We start from the raw sequence: 14699 nt of genomic DNA on the forward strand, positions 1-14699 counted from the left end.
AGGATTTCAAATCCCCCACAAAAAAATGTAAAGTATCTCAATCATATTCTTATTTTGATTACATGTTGGAATGATAATAATTTGGACATATTTGGTTAAATACATACATCATTCAAATTAATTTGTTTTACTTTCTAACATTTCTATTAGAAAAAATTTTATATTACAATTTAAAGTTGCACAGGTTGCCCACATTATGTTTCTGACCTAGAAGCCAGTCTTAGATATTTGTATCTCTATAACTTCAGGCACTGAAGTCACTTTAAAAAATAAAGGAAACAAGAGATTTCAACTCTAAGAAATGAAATAAGAAAGGATAGACTTTAACTTGCATATGTGGAGAAGAAAGTTCAAGAAAGAGGAAAAAGGGGAGCAATAGAGGTAGGGAATCAAGTGACTGCAGAAAACAAAGAGGATGGATCAGTTGATGAAACATCAATGCAAAATAACAAGAGTACCACAGTAGACACACACACACACACACACACACACACACACACACACCATGGAGCTCCTATCGTCTTGATTTGTTGCCCTATACTGCAAATCTCATATATTTGATTTCCAAGTAAATTCAGCAAGGTCGATGAGTTTGCACCATTATTGCTCATGAAATTTCTTCCTGTAAGTTTAGATGGACTCACTGTCACGGTACGAGTTATTATTATTAAGTATACCTTCAGCATTTTATATCTACTGAAGTGGTCATTGCTCATATTTTTTGTTATTCTTCTCCGTTGGCATCTTCCATGCACTCTGTATCAGCCAAATAGTCTAAGTCTGAAACATCAAAATGATTTGACAGATCTGCAGGCTCATATCTTGTTCCATTCTAAACCTTCAAAGTTATATGGAGGAAATATAATAAAAATTGATTCTGCAAAGATGTTCAAGCCCTCAACCTTCCTTACATGGTCAGGATAATAAAAAGATATATACCATACCAAAATTAATTTCCACTGCTCCCTTGGCCTTGGATAAATGAAAAACTATAGTTTTTAGTTTTATGGATCTCCTAGCCTTCACCAGCACCAATGTTGAGGAAATTAAACAATTAATCTTTCTTTTAATTGTATAGGAATGTCAGTCAGTGAAGTAAACACAACTTATTCCACTCTTGCTCAATGAAAGTTATCTACTGTGAAGGATTAGCTGCCATGTTCAACAATAACGAAGCTCTTGTTTTCCAATAAAGAGGTTAATTGGCTTCAGAGAAAATACATGTACAGAACACATAGGCCTAATATTGGTTTTGCAAAGGCCCAGTGTGAGGGAAGTTAATGTTTCCTGTTTATTAGCTGTTTTACAACAATCTGCCCTTGACCAATAATTATGCTTACATAGCTGATGCTAATATGTGTCAGCGCAGTAGCTACTTAATGTATCCTCTGCACCTGTGTGCAATTGAGTTTGCCATCAACCCACAGCGTCCTTAGTCCTCACTCTTTGGGTGTTGTTTCCTGTCTCCAAATGGACTAAGCACCTGGATGGTGGAAACTCCAATGTCAAAAATCAGGCTGCCTTTCCTGGACCTGTTTTCTTCAATTCTAAATGTAGCCATCTGTTTTGCAGGTCTATGTGGTTAAAAATGAGAATAAGAAAAGTAGAGGATACTTTCTAAACTTAAAGAATTTTTCAAGGAAATTCACACAGGTGTCCCATACATATTCACTGGGGAGAGGCCTCTGGAGTTTTGAGAGCATACTGAATCACTGTAGGATCTTGCTAAATTGCAGATTTAAGCAGGGCCTGATAATCTGCATCTCCAACAAGCTCCCAGGTAATCCTGATGATGCTGATTCGTGAGCAAATGTTGAGTAGCAAGGCACGGGGGCTCCTTAGGATCACAGCCACTGTGATAACTACTTACTGATGTTTACTGAGGTACGATTAAGTTTTTACTTTCTGAGTAGCAACCACGCCTTCTATTTCCTTTGAAAAGACTCATAAAGCTTGCCTGCAGTGTAGCTCTGGACAACAGAAAACTCCTGGTAACTTTTGTGAAAGATAGATCATTACATGGCAACTCACTGAAACTGATTTTGTCCATGAGGATGCTCTAAGTCACATATAGCAATAGGCATTGGAGAGAAATTTAGGAAACAGGACTTAAAGAAATATGGCAGTGAGTGTTACCAACTGGGACAGTTAGACTCATTAACTCCTTGATTTCCCACCTTTTTCCTTATTTACCTTCATGTTACTCCCTCTCCTATAGATTATTTATTCCAGTTTGCTCACTTCACTTCATTTTGAGAGCAAGCTAACTAGGTTACAAGTGGCTGTTTAAAAAGCATCCCATGTAATAAACAGGGCACATAAAGTTCACTAATGTCAAGAAACAAGAATCAGGAGCAGTAATGATCTCTGAGACTTTGATCGTTTTAAAATATAGTTCCCCTCTGGGTTAAATATTTTTTATGGCTTTGGGAAATATTCATATTAATTCCTAAAAAAAATGATGACCAGGATGAAGAGCCTATATAAAAATAGACTGAAGGACAATCACCAGGCCGATTTTCTTTCATGATACAAGTTTTCAGCGACAGCTCTAAACTAGAAACTTTTCAATTAAGTCCAATCTGTCACGGTGGGGGAAACCGTGTGGCCGGCAGGCCTTGCAAAGAGATTTGGCAGTGAGTGGCCAAGTTAGCATTTCTAACTGAAAATATGCTGTATTTGTTTAAACCATTGCTTAAATAGCACTGTGTATTTTTATTCCTTTGTAGGCATTTATGCCATTAATTTATATGGTATGCAATTAGGCACTGCAAGCTCAGTATTGGAGTCTCTGTTTTTCAGTCTTTCCCCCGTCTCTAAGTTTGCCTTGGTGGCAGTAAAACAGAATGATAAAATAATCTTTTCTTCCCATCTTGCTCTCTCTGCCACATAGGGAGAAATTTTTGTCCTTGAGAATGTTAAGTGTCCAAATCATCTCTGAGCCCAGTTCATGGTCAGCACTTGAAGGGAACAGTTTGAGACAGCAGAAGCCTCTTAAACCATCCCACCACAAATCTCTTACAATATAAAAAGACAGGAAATAATGCATCCCTCCCTCCTTCAAACTGTAGTGACATGATGCCATTATTGTAACATAAAGTACCTTCTTTTTCAAGGTTGTTCTTAAGAGCTGTGGAATTGTATGTTTCAAGAGACTGCATTATTAACAAGGTTTGTATTATAAAAAACATACAGGTCATAAATTAATGGCATCAATATCCACTGGAACTAGATCTTAGCTGTGTTTAGACGCATTCTTATTTATATTGGTCTAATAACCAGGACCTTTCTCTGCTCACCACATTTCAGCAGTTTCGATTGGCTGTATCATTAGTTCAGTAGCACAAGTACCAGAACCCCTCACAAGGGGCACGTCAATCACCTCATATTCTCCTTCACCTCTCCCTCTTCTCCGTCTCTTCTGCGTTCCCTCTCCCTCGCTGTTTTGTGTTGTGATTTACTTGGGATTGCTTGAACCTTTTTAATAAATAAGGTTATACACAAACCTAAGGTTGCAGGTGGAATCTCAGTTCCTTACACTCTCCACTACTCAATGTAATGTGATCAGACTTAGGAGGGGAGAAAGCCTACAAATACCGATACTTTACGGAGAGCAGCTACCCTGTATTCTTTCAACTGTTGAATGTCCTTTAATTTAATTCAGAAGTCAATCCAATGCATGTTTTCTTTCCATTTATGAATTTCCACTTTCAGGAAGAGTTTTTAAAAAGTCAACAAACTCTTCCTGTTGTTCATGTGCTGATTATAGAGAATGTGTCTCTGTTCAAGGTTTAAATTTCCTTTTTGAGATTCTCAGTGCGACCTTCAATTATTTCTGTTGGGGCAATGACTAGAAATTATTTAAAATAAAATAGTAACTGGTTGGGCCATGTGGATGTACACTGCTCTGTGGGACATGGAGTAACTTACAAGTTAAGGATATGAGTAACACAGAAGATAACTCTGTGTTGGTGGTGCTGAATTTTGTTAGAGAACAAACCTCACCGAGGCTGACTTCAGCTCTACTATAAACATGCAAAGCAAGGAAATTGCTTGCGTTTTGGACATACTTTGTAAGGCACCATAAGTTCTATTTCAAGAAACTAACATAACAACGGGTGATACTAAATGCTACTGAGGAACTTGCAATATTTTGCACATATGGACTGACTATGTGGCAGCATATATAAATATTTCGTTTGCTAATTGCAGTTAGTTATCAGATTGCACATGAACAGACAGAATGACATATGAGAAGTTCCAAGAACATTGTGTAACAGGACATACAACTGAAATATAGTTTTCTCACAATTGGTGAGATTTGAGCTCAGCAAACACAACTTATTCTGTATTTATTCATTAAGATTAAAATATTTTAAAAATCACCAAATTGAGAACATCGTTACGTTGTCATGTTCGAGGACCAATGCCAAAAAGAATGTGAGAAACTAGAGCTTAAGAGCCACCAGCTCACAAGTTGCTTGACATAATTTGGAATCAGTTGATAGTTCAATATCTGGTTTCCCCGAAAATTAGGTACCCAATACCTCTTTTTATCATTTTGGAGCTTAACTGATGAGCTAGTTAGAAAGGAGAGAAAGCAGAAAACAGAATAATTTTTAAAATCACAAAATCTCTAAAAACTGAAATTTCAAGTCAACTCTTTATAATTTTCAAGGCAAAAATGACAGAATTAGAAATGTTTACCATTGGAAGAGAAGCAACCATGAAAAATAACTTAATGCACTTCCTGTTTTATAGGGGATTTATACATCCATCTCCCATAGATAAAGTGTCTCTCCAAGATCCCAAGTCTAGTTTGTCAAGGATAGGATTCGAATTCTTACCTCCTAGACTTGTGCTTTCTCCAGCTTTGCATGCTCTCTTGATTACTATTAAACCTTTTCGGTTTATCTCTAGAATATGACTTGGAAGCCAAGGTGGTTTTGTGAAATGGGTCTGAGTTTTTCCATTGATGATATTTGAGTTCAAATCCTGGTTCAGTTTCATTGCCTTCATCTAGAAAAAGGATAATTAGACCTTGCTTTCAAAAATAATTTTAACATTAGAAATGAAGTACGTACAATGCCACAAACCTAAGATGTTCTGAAAATGGTAGCTGTTATTATCATTGCATCTTTGAGGCCTGGGTACTTAGTATGGACTCAATAAACAAATGACAGAATAAATGAAAAAAATAACAGATCACATAAGAATGAGTAAGTGAATGAATGACAATAGTAAGAATTGCCACTAAAAGATAAATGAAGAAGAGGCCTGTGAATATTTTCTTTGGGTTCTCTCCATGTATTAGAAATGCTTTGTTTCCTTTTTGATTTCACTCATTCATCAAGTATGTTCTTTTAGCCTCTGTAGTGCTGGAAAACATGACCCAGAAAATTAGAAAATCAAAATGCACCGAATGGCTCAAAAATGTATATCAGCTCAGCACAGCCTAAATTGGAAAATCTAATTGAACACCTATCCAAACAGAGTTTTGTAAACCTTACCTGCACTAACTATTCAAACTCAAGCAGAAAACCTCTCCTTGGAATAGGCCAATTTAATTAATTTTACTAAGTAGTAGAGGGCAACATGGCCTTGTGCCAGGGTATTCCTTTTTACTTTTTAAATGAATGTACACAAACGTACCCCTGGTACCATTTCAACAACCTCCTTAATCAGACTGCCTGTAGAAACTGGGAGTCTCCAGTGTTAACTTTGCTAAGGTGTCTTTAAGACCAGAGAACAAGGAAGGGTCGGCAGTACCCTGGAAATGCTAAATGAAACACTCTTCCTTATGTTCTTCAGAAGCTAAACTTTTACTACATAAAGTTCGAGTTGAGGCAGCAGAGTGATCACAAACAATAGCTTTGTTGAGCTCTTCAACCCACATAATTTTCTAGCAAATAAAAGATGTAGAAGACCTGTGTGAGAGGAATATTCTACTTTAAAACGATGTGGCCTGAAAATTGAGGAATAAGTGAGATATCCTTTTTAATACTCCCTTAGTACTCCAGTCTTTTTAAAAAGCAAAGAAGTAACAAGGCAGGATGAAATACAAGAGAGCAAACCTGCATGGAAATTTGTATAAGAATATTGATATTTTTCTGCTATAGAAGAAATACTTGCACATTAAAAATAGTAGGAATGAGAAGAAAAAAATTTAAAAAAAGGGAAAAACCTAATTCTTTAGTTCATAAATACAAAGCCGATCTTGGTGGTTTTTTTGTCAGCTTTGAAAAAAAATCAACTTAATTGAGGCATAATTTTCATATAATAAAATGCACCACTTTTAAGTGTATATAGTTCAATGGTTTTTGATAAATGTGTACAGCAAGTAACCACCACCAAAGCAAAAAGTTCCTTCATTTTCCTAGGAACTCAACTTTACACCCTTATCCTTGGCCCTTGGCAGTCACCAATATGCTTTCTTTCTCTCTCTCTCTCTCTCTTTTTTTTTTTTTTTTTGAGACGGAGTCTCGCTCTGTCGCCTGGGTTGGAGTGCAGTGGTACCATCTCGGCTAACTACAACCTCCTCCTCCTGGGTTCTAGTGATTCTCTGGCCTTAGCCTCCTGGGTAGCTGTGACTAAAGGCACCCGCCAGTATGACTGTCTAATTTTTGTATTTTTAGTAGAGAAACTGTTTTGCCATGTTGGCCAGGCTTGTCTTGAACTCCTGACTTCAAGTGATCCACCTGCCTCAGCCTCCCAAAGTGCTGGGATTACAGGCATGAGCCACCGTGCCTGGCCCAATATACTTTCTATCTTTATAAATTGTTTTCCCTTTTGTAGAGTTGCATATAAATGAAATCATACAGTACCTATTCCTTTAGGTCTGCTTCTTTTTCTCAGCATGTTTTTGATATTCACTTATGTTGTTGTATATGTTACAGATTTGTGGTTTTTTTGTTTCCAAGAAGTAGTTCATTGTATGGATAGACCACAATTTATTTCTATATTTATCTCTTGATAGACTGTTGGTTTCTAGTTTTTTCCTATTATGACCACAATTCCTATGAATATTCATGCATAAGTCTTCATGTGAATATATGTTTTCATTTCTCTTGGGTAAATACCTAAGAGTAGAATTGCTGAGTTGTATAAGTGAATGTTTAAGCTCATAAAAAGAACCTGCCAAATTTTTTTCCAAAGTGGTTGCAAAATTTTACTTTTCCCAATAGTAGCAAGAATATTTTCAGTTGCTTTGTATCTTCAACGACACTCTGCACCACCTATTATTTCAATTATTTGCCTTTTCCTGATGACTAATGATGTTAAGCAACTTTTTATGTTATTGTTCATTTGTACATTTTCTTTTGTGAGCCTTCTGTTCAAATCTTCTGGCTGTGTTAAAAGTTGTTTGCCTTATTGAGTTGTAGGAGTTCTTAATGTATTCTGGTTATAAATTATTTGTCAGAAGTAAGTATTGTCAATATTTTCTCCCAATCTGTGGCTTGCCTTTTAATTTCTAAATGGTGTCTCGCAAAGACTGTAAGTTTTTAATTTAAATGAAATCTAATTCATCATATTTTCTTTTAAGACTCATTTTTTTGTCCTAAAAATTTTTGCCTACCCAATCATATAAATGTTTTGCTCCGTATTTCTTCTAAAAGTTATAGCAAAAACTCCAAGCAATACTTTAACTGTATGCATTAAATTTTAATATGTTTCATTGTCATTTATATTCAATTTATTCTTTGTAGTTAACTTGTTATTTCTCCTTTGATTCATGGCTTACCTGGTGGTGTGTTTTTAGGGCTCCAAAAGTTTAGGAATGTTTAAAATATCTTTTCATCTAGATTTCCAGATTGATTTTGTTGTAGTTAGAAATCATACTCCATATGGTTTCAATGATTTGAAATATTAAGGCTTTTTATGGCTCTGTATATGATCTGTCTTGGTGAATGTTATCTTAGAAGAAAGAGACTAGAAAAAAAAAAAGAAATCTCAATCTTTCTTCAACTTTCCAGTAGATAAACTTGTTTCAATATGAAATATCAATTATAGATTGAGTATCCTTTATCTACCATGCTTAGGACCAGAAGTGTTTTGGATTTAGGATATTTTCAGATTAAGAGATATTTGCATATGCATAGTAAGGTATCTTGGAGATGAGACCTAAGTCTAAACACAAAATTCATTTATGTTCCATATACACCTTACACATATAGTCTGATTAGGGATGCCTAACCCTGTATAAAATGACACAGCATGAAATTAAAATTTTGCTAAATTCATATGTATTAATAATTCTAAGAATATGAAATTAACTTGCAAATAGCATAATATATAGTAAATATTTGAAGATTTATCTCAGAATAAGAAATCAACAAAATGGACTTTGCCAAGTCTAATCTCACATTAAAATGTGAGTATTTTTGGAGAATACATAGTTTTATTCTCACATCTTTTAGCAGTATTACTTTGCCAAATAACCTGTCTTTCACAAAACTCTTTTAAAAAGAAGTATTCTGAACATTTGGCAGAAGTTTTAAACAATATGAGCCCAAAAGAAAGCTTATCTGACCAGAGTAGTTGGGAGCTGGTCAAATATGTTTATTTCATATAATCTTTAATAAAATTCTTTCCATGTCAAGAAAAAATTTCAGGAAAATCAGCTATTATATAACTGAAAAGTTTATTTCACCAAAATAGCTGAAAAGTAGCAACAATTTGAGGTTAAGAGAGCATTCTACTAAATTCCCAAAGCTTCAGTGATAAGATTATTAAAAATAACGAGTGGTAGAAAGAAGGATGAATTTTCTACAGCAGATTTTACGGTCTTGCGGGGAATGAGACCATGTCTTCTCCATTACTTGCTAGCCAAGTATACACTCCCAGGTAGCAGGATTTCAGTGAACTCTGGAGGACTATTAGACAATAAAATGAAACTATGTGCTAGCCAAAAATCACAAGTGACCACAATGGGAAGAGGTTGAATGAGGCAGCACAGCAGGGAACGGTTTGGATGCCATGTTGGGAGAAGAATGTTAGAAGCAAATTTTTCAGTGCCGCAAAAATGAAAGAATAGCACTCAAATATAAATTTTCTCAGCAAGGCAATTTTACTTCTATAGAAGGGTGCATCTTGCAGGTGGAGCAATGGCAAGAGCACACGTGAACAAGGGAGGAAAAAAAGGGGGTTTTTATTCCTGATGCAGGTAGCCCCTACTGCTGCATCATTCCCCTATTGGCTACGGTTGGACCACACAGTCTAAGCTAATTCCAGTTGGCTGCTTTAAAGAGAGCAGGGGTATGAGTTGGAGTGGTGAGGTGAGTAGTTTGGCAGGAAGAACGGTTACAGAACAGGTGACTCAGGATGAGTCAGGATGGAGCAGGTGACAGGGGTGACTCAGGTCAAAGCAGGTGACCAGGGGAACAGATGTGAACTACTGATTAGAACTGGAGGGAAAGTTGTTTACAGAAACTAGAGGCAAGGGGGCAAAGAGAATCAGGAAGTTAAACTTTAAAATGGAGAACAGAGAATAAGAGAGCTGAGCATACTGACATACTGATTCTCTGAAGAGAAACTTGGAGTTCACTATATTTAACAAGAACAACCTTTGTCTGAGCCTGACAGCTACTGTACATAATTTACTTTTTCAATAAATGTATCTGGGATTCTTCTCCAAACTATTCATAGATTTTCCACCATTTGAATATTCCTTTTGAGTCCTCTATTGATGCCATGAAATTATATCTGTTAGGAGTCCACAATATTAAAAATCTTGAGTGGAAAGAGGGAAATAAAAAAGGATTTTTGCTTTCTTTTAAATTCAAATTAGCTTCCTCAAGCCACAGCTGGAATAGATTATTCTTGACCTTTCTTTAAGTCATAATTTATTTCTTTACAAGTCCCCACCATCAAAGTTTTCAGGACAGTAAGAAAAATGTCTGCTTCACAGAGTGGAGGACATGATTTGCAACAAACCATAATGATGGTTTGCAACAAATTTGGGATTCTTTCCTCGTAGTTTTTCAAAATCATCAGGCTGATCACAATCATATTCAGCTAGTAAATTTGCTTTGGTTTCATCCTCTTTTACTCTTTCTTCTCCTGATTATCTATAAATTCTGACTTTTTCTGTGACCAACCTGATTATTACATAAAGTAATGCCTGTAAGCTAATAGTTCACATGTTTTCAATGCTACCTGTTTTTTAGAAACTGTATGCTGTTGTGAAAGGAAAATATCTTGGGCCCCCAAAATCACTAAGGAAAACTCAAACTGGAAACTGCTTAGGGCAAACCTGCCTCCCATTCTATTCAGAATTATCTGTCTGCTCACTGACATGGATGCCTATCTGATTGCCTCCTTTGTAAAGGCTAATCAGAAAGTCAAAAGAATGCAACCTATTCTTTTGTGTCTCTCATCTGTGACCTGGAAGCTCCCTCCCCACTTCCAGTCTTCCTGCCTTTGCTTCAAGTTGTCCCGCCTTTCGAGGCCGAACCAATGTACTTCTTACATATATTGATTGATGTCTCTTCTCTCCCTAAAATGTACAAAACCAGGCTGTGCTCTGACCACCTTGGGCACATGTTATCAGGATTTCCCGAGGCTGTGTCATAGGCATGTCATCAACCTTGGCAAAATAAACTTTCTAAATTAACTGTGACCTGTCTCAGATTTTCTGGGTTCACACCGTTATTTATGCTCACAACACATCAGCAACCCCATGTAGCTGATGAGAAAACTAAGTCTAACCGATATCAAATTACACGTGCGTACAAAAATAGTAATTGAAAAAATCATGTCTTGGATTCAGGGCTCTTTGATTCCAGTCTGCTAAAAACAGATGTGACTAATTCAGACTTTCATTCACTCATTTGTTTATTCATTCATTCACATTAAGCACCCATTATATAGTAGGAAATATTCAAGATATTCAAGAAATGTAAAGGCATAAAAATGAATTAAAAAACACATTCTTACATCAAAGAGTTCACAATCTTTAAATAATTAAGTGAGAAAAAAGTTTTCAGCCTTGTGCATGTAATGAAATCACCTCCTTTTATTGTTTAATATGCCTGCTTAGATTTGACTAATGTATTTTTTAAAAAAACATTGTGCTGTGTTTTAGGTTAACTTTGCACCTGAAAAGAGAACAGTTACCTCTTAAAATTAGAGAACTATTATATCTAATTGTGTAGATAGTTACTATGGGAATGATTTTATGTAAATTTTATTTTATTATATCAGATTAAGCTAGTGATTAGGTAGGTGGTTTACAGAGATACTAAGAGCCGTTTCTCTAAAAGCTAGAAAAAGGAAAGATGGGAAGTCAAGTAAGTAATAGTGGTTACAGTGTTTATTTTTAAATTTTTCTTTCTGTATTCATTTTTTAAATTTTTTTTTTAGAAGCAGCATTTTGCTGTGTGCCCAGGCTGGGGTGCAGTCCTTTAATCATAATTCATGCAGCCTCAACTTCCTGGGCTCAAGCAATCCTCCCACCTCAGCCTCTTGAGTAGCTGGGACTACAGGCATATGGTGACATGGCTGGCTAGTTTTTTGATTTTCTTGTAGAGACAGGATCTGACTACATTGCTGTGGCTGGTCTTGAACTCCTGGCCACAAGCCATCCTCCCACCTCGGCCTCCCAAAATGCTGAGATAACAGGCCTGAGGCATCATGCCTGGCTACAGGGTTTTTTAAAACCCCCCCCTCCAATCTAATGGCCTAGAGTTGAAGTGTTATGAATTGTTATGTGTAAGTGTGGATAATGCAACACAAGAATCCAGGTAAGAGACAGAAACAAAAACAGATACAAAATTAAAGAATACTCAGTGTCCTTTGTACAGAAGGATTGTGTCCTTCCAGCCAGTCTTTCTGTCAGTAGGATGTTGAAAACTCAGAATGCCCATCAAAACACTACATCTGGGTTTAGATCTCAGGCAAATCAAAGTGGATCAAACTCCTTCGTACTTTGCAAATAACTTATCACAAGAACTTGAGTTCTGGATCCTAAAAACTGGGAAGACTAATAGAAGAAAAAGTAAAGGAAGTAAAGAAAGAGGGTTTCTTTTATCTCTTTTGAATGCAGAGATAATCTTAGGCAACATTTGAAACAGAGTATGCCTGTGTGTTTTTTAACAGTTTTATTGAGACATAATTTACCTACCATACAATTCACCCATTTAAAGTGTATCATTCAGTAGCTTTTAGGATATTCACGGCATTGTGCAAACAACACAACAATCAATTTTAGAACTTTTTAAGAAAAGCACCACAGAAAGAAACCCTGTATTCCTTAGCCAATACCCTTCAATCCCTGCTTGCTTACTCTAGTACTAGCCAACCACTAACCTACTTTCCATCTCTCTAGATTTGCCTGTTCTAGACATGTTATATAAATGGTATCAAAAATATGTGGTCCTTTGTAACTGCCTTCTTTCACTTAGCATGAGGTTTTCCAGGTCAGTACATGCTACAAAAAAACAAAACAAAACAAAACAAAAAACACTTTATTTCTTTTTATGGCCAACTAATAGAAAAAGAAACTTCATTTCTTTTTGTGGCTAAATAATATTTCCTTGTTATGTATACAACATGTTTTATTTATACATCCATCACTGAGGTACATTTTTGGGGGGTTGTTTCCACTTTTTGGCTATTTTAAATAAAGCTGCTACAAATATTTAACTCTAAGTTTTTACATGGACATATATTTTCAGTTCTCCTCAGTACATGGCTAGGAGTGGAATTGCTGGGTCATATGGTAATTCTTTGTTAATTTTTTAAGAAACTGCCACTTTTTTCCAAAGTGTTTGGACAATTTAGCATTTAGCAAAGTGCTTCAAAAGCATTATCTCCAATGTTTTTTTAAAATTACTTCTTGGGAAAAATAAATATGGAAGGCAGAATAGCTCATACAGTTTAACTTCTGCTTTCTATGTCCTGACACTATCTTTGGAGAAGAGGTGGGATTTAGAAGATATGCTTTCAAGTCTCAGTTCCATATCCGGTAAGCTGGATGACTTAATAGATACTTAACTTTTCCTTGACTCAGTGTATGCATCTGTGAAATTGGAATATTGAAGTACTCCACCTGTTTTACATGATTGTTTTAATGATGAAAAATAACAGATTTGAAAAGATTAATATGCTGTGGAATTGTAGGGCTGCAAAATTATTATTATTATATCTATTATCTATTTAAAGGATCGTGCAAATTTTTTTACTTATACTTAAATTTCCTTGCACTTATTCCCTGTTTTTTAAAAGATACCTGTTATTTTTTCTCTTAATTTTTTATGGGTTTTGCTCATCACTTTCTAAAGAACCCCAAGTAAGGGGTTTGTGATTAATTACACACGATGATGGAATAAAGTATTTAGGGATGAGAGCACCTTAATTTAATAACTGACCTTGATTTACAGACAAAATGTAATGCATTTTAAGGTAGAAGTCTGACTTAGCACAATGCCTGCCCTTCAAATTTGATGTCTCCTAGTATGTGCATTAATAATATGAAAGCTGTCAGTCACACGGTTCTGATTGAAAATATCCTCCCAGTTGATTCACTGTCAACATTTCAGTCCCCTGAATAAACTCTCTTTTATACATAAAATCTAGAACAGGTTGCTTTCTGTATTTTTTCAAAAGGTTTTTTTTTTCTTTTTTTTTTTCGAGTTTAAACTTTTAATGGATTGAGCAGCCCTCGCCTAACAATCCCAGTGTGCCCTTTGGGGAAAGATTTCCATTTGCCTACTCTTTATAGCAGTGCTCCTGAGCCCTCTCTGGCTTGTTTCCCTTGGAGACCATATTCCACAGTTGAGAGACCCTGTGATAGAATAATCTGATGACTGTGGCGTGGCCGAGGTCTGACGTGTAGAAGTCATTGTACCAGTTGACGGTTCGGTTGCTCTTTTACATTTTCTGGAGGAACTAGGTTGGAAAGAAAAACATGGAGGCAGAAAGCATGAACGATTTTTGTAGGTTTGGTCTTCTTAAAGCTGGCTTTGTATCTGTTGGAGATGACAGACGGGAGAGGGCTGATCCAGGAAGAACTGTTATTTCTGTAATTAAAAAGAAGCAGAATCAGAAGAGAAGAGCCATTGTTCAGGCTGGGTTGGAATTACAGTACATGCTTAATTACCAGCCTTTTTTCCTAGTTATTTTAATGTTTTATTAATCCTGTTCCTCAAAATATCTTCTTTCATTTACAACCACTGACAGAAAAAAAAAAGTGACAATTTGTTTTCCTTTGTGCTTGGTAGATGGCATTCTCTAACACTATGGGTCAACATGACCTTAACTTGAGTTTTATTATGTGATACCTACAATGGTGTCTTATCCGTGCCTCCTACTCTTTTGTGTTTATATAATTTTTTTAAATTACTGTGGATCAGTGGACCTTAACCCTTAGAAGTCAAAAATCAAATTTTGAACGGTTAGCAATTATTTGCTTACATTTCTTCTGAACTGAAATTACAAAAAAAAAAATCACTTTTTTGGGGGCAGAGAGGGATAAAAAGTGAAGGAATTAATTGGTAACTAGTGGTGTTCATATGAATTCACTTACCATCTCAACTTCAAATAACTAAAACCTTGTTAAGGAAATAAATTGGATGTATTAAGGTGAGGCTAAAGTATTGGAGGATATTTACAAAGAAGACTAATCTACTTTGGAGATATTTTTAATATAGATGAGTTTTACTGCAGTGGTTCTCAAAATGGAGTCCCCATACTGGCAACAG

The 14699-nt window shown here is 35.8% G+C and overlaps 1 long non-coding RNA gene across 1 annotated transcript in view; it reads right to left on the reverse strand.

Annotated features, from left to right (window-relative positions):
• Positions 1-10578: 10578 nt before the first annotated feature.
• Positions 10579-14699, reverse strand: part of LOC129394962 (uncharacterized) — a 39330-nt gene continuing 35209 nt past the window's right edge. Inside the window, exon 8 of the long non-coding RNA XR_008622415.2 lies at positions 10579-14018. This is a non-coding gene — a long non-coding RNA (uncharacterized LOC129394962). The remainder of the gene's footprint in view (positions 14019-14699) is intronic.

The sequence above is a fragment of the Pan paniscus genome, chromosome 22, assembly GCF_029289425.2.
Source record: "Pan paniscus chromosome 22, NHGRI_mPanPan1-v2.0_pri, whole genome shotgun sequence".
Taxonomy (NCBI): Eukaryota; Metazoa; Chordata; class Mammalia; order Primates; family Hominidae; genus Pan; species Pan paniscus.